The sequence below is a fragment of the Penaeus vannamei genome, chromosome 30 (assembly GCF_042767895.1).
Source record: "Penaeus vannamei isolate JL-2024 chromosome 30, ASM4276789v1, whole genome shotgun sequence".
NCBI lineage: Eukaryota > Metazoa > Arthropoda > Malacostraca > Decapoda > Penaeidae > Penaeus > Penaeus vannamei.
The window spans coordinates 15,192,241-15,199,740 of NC_091578.1; positions in this window are offsets into that span (position 1 = coordinate 15,192,241).

The following is a 7,500-nucleotide window of genomic DNA, read 5'->3' on the forward strand; positions in this document are numbered from 1 at the left end:
GATAGTGATTAAAAAAAAATCAAAATGATATGAAAACTTCCCTATGAGTTGCGGCACAGCGTGTAGTGAAATGTGGGTTGCTTACCGTAGATTTATTTGAAGGTTTTATTCTCGATTTCATGCGTTCATACACTGCCGTAAACATAAATGTGTGTGTGTGTGTGTGTGTGTGTGTGTGTGTGTGTGTGTGTGTGTGTGTGTGTGTGTGTGTGTGTGTCTGTGTGTGTGCGTACGTGTGTGTGGGGACGCGAGCACTCGCATGCAAAATTGTGGGGTAAGCCTGTGCAAATAACATCAAGAAAGGAAACAAAACTAGACAAATCGACCACAATACCCGCACAAAGAGGCTGCAATCTGTCAAAAACCCAACCTTAATTTTGAAATTGTTTCTTTAAATATTTTCAGTTTATATAAAAAAGCAAATCACAAATTTATACAAATACACATACAGAGCTACATAGGTAAATGCAGATACATAAGTGCCAACCTGTCAGTCTATTAATAATTAATGATAATAGAAATTGTAATATGAAAGTAAGGATATTAATGGTAATGCTAAAGATAATGATAGTGATAATGATGATGATAATGGTAATATTTATCATTAATATCATTATTATTATCATTATTATCATTATTATTATTACTATTATCATCATCATCATCATCATCATCATCATCATCATCATCATCATCATTATGATTATTATCATTATTATTATGATTGCTATCATTATCATTATTACCATTATTACTATTGTCATCATTATCCTTTTCATTGTCATTGTTATCACCATCATTATTATCATTATTGTTATCATTATTATTATATTTATTATTTTCATTGATATTATCATTATTTTTACTAATATTATCATCATTACTACTATTATCATTATTACCATTATTATTATCATTACCATTGTTATCATTATCATCATTAATACATCAATGATAATGGTAACAGCAATGATAATAATCATAACGATAAGAACCGGAATGATAATGATATTGGTGATAATAAGGATAGTGAACATAAGGATGGTTATAATGATAATGATACTAATAGTGACAATGAGGATAATAGTGAAGATAAGAATAACAGTTGCAATAACAATAGCAATGATAGATGTTATAATAACAATGATATTAACAGTAATGTTAATGATAGTAATAATGTTATCATCACCATCATAATGATAATGATAAAAACATAATGATAGAATTAATGATAGTAATGGTAGTAATATTGATAATAGTAATAAATGTAATAACGATGGGGATAATGATGATTATGGTAAAAATATCACTGGTAATTATGATGATAAAAATACTTTTGATATTAATAGTAATCATGCTAAAAAAAAAGAAGAATGATAACAATGATAACAACCATAATGATAGTTAAAATAATAATTATAATAATAATGATAATAATAATAATAATAATGATGATAATAATAACTGTGTTAAGGATAGCAATGTTAAAGTGATAATGATAATGATAGCGAAAATAACAATAAAAGAAATGATTATAATGATAATAAACATACAATCATAACGATAATAGTAATGCTAATGATAATAATGATAACAAAGGTATCAATGATGATTATGCTGATGATAATGATAATGAATACATAATCATAATAATAATAGTAATGATGATAATAATGATGATTATGCTGATATTAAGGATAATGATAGTAATACCTATAATGATAATAATAATAAAAATAGTAATGATAATAAAAAATATAAGAATATCAATTATATCTATAATGATAAATAACGATGAAAAAAGTAATAACGAAAAATAATAAAAGCATTCATAGTAATAATATTAATAATGATAACAATGATGATAATCATAATAAGAATTATGAAAATAAAAACAACAAAAATTATGACAATAATGTTAAAAACAATAATCAAATAATATTATGATGATGGATGAGGAAGACAGATATGATAATGAAAATAATAATAATGAAAATGTTAATAATGGTGATAATGATGATAAAGAAAATAAAATACGATACGATAAAGATAATGATAATGATAATAACAAAAACGATAATGATAATAATACCTCTAATACAGTAATAATAACAATCATAATTATATTAATAATGGCAAAAACACTGCTGACAGATAATGAAAATGACGGAAATAAATATAATGTTATGTAAATGATAGTGATAATAAAAACAAAAATGATAATAATAATTGTAGTGATAATGAACACAACATTAATCATAATAACAGCAATAACAACAACAATAATAATAATAGTAATGATGATGATGGTGATGATGATGATGATGATGATGATGATGATGATGATGATGATGATGATGATGATGATGATGATGATGATGATGATGATGATGATAATAATAATAATAAAAATATGAAGAAGAACAATGAAAAACAATTTTAAAAGGCGATGATAACAATAGTAGCAAAAGTAATGAAAAAAGAATATAGTGATAATGATAAAGATAATAATAATAATGATAACTATAATAATAATGATGATGATAAAAACAACAACAACAATAACAATAATAATAACAATAATAATAATAATAGTAGTAGTAGCAGTAGTAATGATAATAATAATAATAATAATAATAATAATAATAATAATAATAATAATAATAATAATGATAATGATAATGATAATAATAATAATAATAATAATAATAATAATAATAATAATAATAATAATAATAATAATAATAATAATAATAATAATAACAATAACAATGGTAATAGTAATAATAATAATGATGATAATAATGATAATGATGATGATGATGATGATGATGATGGTAATAATAATAAGAAGAAGAACAATGAAAAACAATATAAAAAGGCGATGATAACAACAGTAGCAAAAGTAATGAAAAAAGAATGTAGTGATAATGATAATGATAAAGATTAAAAAGGAAGATAACAATAGTAATGATAATTATGATAATAATGATGATGATAATATCAATAATGATAATAATAATAATAATAATAATAATAATAATAATAATAATAATATAACAATAATGATAATGATAGTAGTAGTAATAGTAGTAGTAATAATAATAATAATAATGATAATAATAATAATAATAATAAGAAGAAGAAGAAGAAGAAGAATGTTGATAATGATAATGATAAGAATATAATCATGATTAAAAAGTGGTATTGATAACAATTATCATTATAGGATGATGTATGACAAACAGGATGATCATGACAAGTTCATGATAATGGTGATGATGATGATGATAGTGATAAGGATAAAGATAATGACAATGATAATGACATGACCATGGTAATGATAACGGCAACGACAAGGGGAATGGTAATGACAATGATAATGGTGATAATAACTATAAGAATAACTTTGACAGTAGTAAAACATATTTCAGTTTTTAATACAAACATCGCGAAGAAATGCTCCATCGTCCAGTTTTCAAGTCTTTAAAACCTAAAATCTTCAAACCAGGATTTGCAGATTGACGTGCACGCTTGCAAAGTCGCAACATACAAATAAGCATTCAGTGAGTCTTTGCATAGAAGAAGAAAGTCCTACTATTACCCGAAGTTTGTGATAGAAGTACTCTAAGTACAGTTGAATAAACTCGGCCCGAATGTAGATTGAAGAGAACACAAAATATTTCGTAAAAGATAGGGCTATGTAGTATAAGTTGGCACTGTGTATTTAGAGAATATGTTGTATGTAGTAATATGAATATCATGAATGTATATTCTACAATTTAACGGATGTATTATGAATTTAACTCCAGTAATTTCCTAACTGAGGAAGAATCTATACACCTTCCCTTGCGGGTGTTATTACATCTGCCGACACCCTCTGGAGCCGACTGTGAAGTATATGAACATCTTGTCACACAATTTTGAAATCAAAACTGCTTACGAATAAAGGTAGGCATCACCCCCACCGTGAGACGAGGTGTGCAGACTCCTTCGCTCAGGATTGTGGATTATTTGAACATCTTGCCAATTTTTTCCCCATCGTTCGAAAACACGGCCTCATGAGAGTAAAAATCAGTATCACTCTCAGTGAGATAGTATCGGCAGATTGAATAACATAAAACGTTTCGTAAGATGCTTGTACGTAGAGAGCACGTTATAAATTCACCTCAGACTTGGTGATCTGCATAAAATGGATTTAGATACTAGTCCCATCAAAAAATCACATTAAAACAGAACAGGTGTGACATCGATCCACCTGATTCCTATTCAGTATGCAAACCATTTATCATCCCGATAAATGGTGAAATCTGAGTCGTGCACCGTAGATTTATTCTGAATGTTTAAGTAAATTATGTATATGTGTGTTCGTATATGTCTATGTTTGTGTTTGTATGCGTGCGCGTGTGTGCGAGAGGGCATGTGTGCGCGTGGATAACACCAAGAAAATGAACCGAATTAAACTACTCGATCACACGGCTGCTCCATAGGATTTCATTCTCGTCAAGAACCTGTCCATTATTCTAGGATAGATATATTTAGTGTTAATATCAGTGAAACAAAAAACGAAAATGTCAGATTTTATCAAGAGCGAAAGTATTTCATCATGGTACCGCGATGATGTGCAAGGGAAATGAGATTCCTATTCAGTATGCAAACTAATTAATATTCCCCCCAAACACGATGTTTTTTTCTGTCACATAACGAAATTATTGTCATTACTTTAATCATTATTATTGCTATTATTGTTATCGTTACCATCATCAGCATACTGTTCATTATTAGTAATGGTATCATTATCATTGTTGTCACCAGTGGTAATTATAGTGTCAGTGACACTACTACTTCTACTACTAGCATGATTATCATCATCATCATGATCACATCATCATAATTATAATCTTCGATCTTCTCCTCCTCCTCCTTTAAAGTCATCATCATCATCCTCTTCATCCTTTCATCACTATCATTGTTGTTATAGGTTTTATTAATCATAATCGCTGTTTTGATTTGTTATCATTAGTGTATCACGAGAACCACTATCAGTACGAATTTCTTATCATCTATCGCGTAGGATATTTTTTCTGATTAGCCTTGATGAAAAGTGAACCAATGATTTTAGCATGAAATCTTTATAGGTTTTACTTTTCAACCCATATATAAAGCTTAAAAACAATAAAAAATTCCATCCTACCATTCTCTCCCTCGCAAGAGAAAGGATCCTGCAATAAATATAGTTATGAATATGAGAAAAATATCAAGAAATAACATAAGATAACAGCCCTCTCTTCCCCTCACCGTAAGAACCTCGAACATCTGTTGCATTGCACAGCTCTTCTTGCACAGCCTCCTCCCACAGCACACGGTGTAATCTCAATTCATCCTGGAGCATTCTTTCGCGAGTGCCATCCCATCCATCCTCGCGGCGCACTAATCCATTACGAACTGGGTGTTGCGTCACGACACTCGCTTCTCTTAAATGCAAGATTCATTTGATAACAGTAAAGAGGTGAATATTCGCAAGTTTTAGGAGGAAGTATGTATGAATGCTTTTTGTACTTGGATTTTTTCGTAAGGAAAATATTGATATATGTACATACATTTGGACATGAATTAATGTATACATATATACATAGTAACATACACACAAATCTGTCTCTCTATGTCTGTCTGTCTGTCTAATTATGAGAATGATGATAATGATATTATTATTATCATTAGTAATGGCGACGATGAGCATAACAATTATAGTAGGAGTAGTTGTAGTACAAGTAGTAGTAGTAGTTATTGTAGTAATAATAGTAATAGTAATGATAATAAAATAATATATGAATAATAATAATAATAATAATAGTAATAATGATAATCATATTAACGATAATAATGATAATACTACTAATAATAATGATGATAATAATAATAATAACAATAATAATAATAATAACAAGAATAATGTCAATCATAATATTATATAGTAATATTATATTCATTATAATAGTAATATTATATTCATAATGGAATATAATGTTACTAATAACATTGTTATAACAGTAATAATGATAATGATGATAATAATAATAATGTTAACCATAACAACACCAATACCAACATCAAAGACAACAACAATAATAGTAATGATGATAATGATAATAGTGATAATGATTACAATAACAGCAACAATGATGATGATAATAATAATATGTTTGGATGATAGGTATGATATAACAACAATAATGATGATAGTATTAAGAACAATAAAAACAGCAACAAAAACAACAATAATCATGATAATAATGACGATAACAATAATAATAAGAATACGGGTTTATCAAGATAATGATATTAACGTTAATGATAATAATACCATTAATAACAATAATAATAATAACATTAATGATCATGATGATGATGATCCAGATAACAATATAAAAAACATAACATGATTATAATAATTATTGTAATAATAACATTGATGATAATAATAATTATGATAATAATAAAAATTATAAAGATGATAATAATGCTAGAAATGATAATGGTAACAATGATAATGATAACGATGATGGCGATGAAGATAACAATAACAAGGATGATGATGATAATGATTATTACTAATACAATAATGATGATGATAATGATAATACGAATGACAATAATAGTAATGATGATAGTAATAATAATAATAATAATAATAATAATAATAATAATAATAATAATAATAATAATAATAATAATAATAATAATAATAATAAGATTAGTACTACTAACAATGATACAATTAATAATGAAAATGATAATAATAATATCAATTATAGTAATAACAATAAAAACAATAACAATGATGATAATAGAAATAATAATAATGCTGATAATGATAAATGACAACAATGATAATGATGAGGATAATGGTAATGATAACAATAGCATTAGCACTACAATAGCAATAACATTGAAAATAGCAACAAAGAAAGAAAGAAAAAAAGAAAAATGATGGGACACAAGGCAATTTCCCGAAATATCATCGTTCTGGGAATACGAAATATCTGGCAATATGCAACTCCTGCAATACATACAATATGAGGGTTTGAACCATCGTCCAACTTTCAAGAGTCTTTCTTAAGTTATAAACTGAAATCTTCAAAGGTGGATTTGCAGATAGACGAGCACATTCACAAAGTCGCGAGATACAGACAAGCATTCTGTGAAGCTTTGCTCTGAGGAAACGCGCCATGCCATCACCTGATGCTTGTGATAAAACAAGTAAAGTGAGCTTAATACATAACCTTTCGTAAGAGGTTAGAGTAATAACCTTGTTGGATATGCGCAATGCGTGGGTAGAAAGTATGTTGTATGCTTCTTTATGAATTTTATTAATGGCCATTTTACTTTTAACGAAAGTTGTATTTAATTTATCATCAACAGTTTCTAAGTGAAAGAATAAGGGAGATGGCAATGAGAGTGAACTTAACATAAAACTTTTCGTGAGAGGTAACAATATCT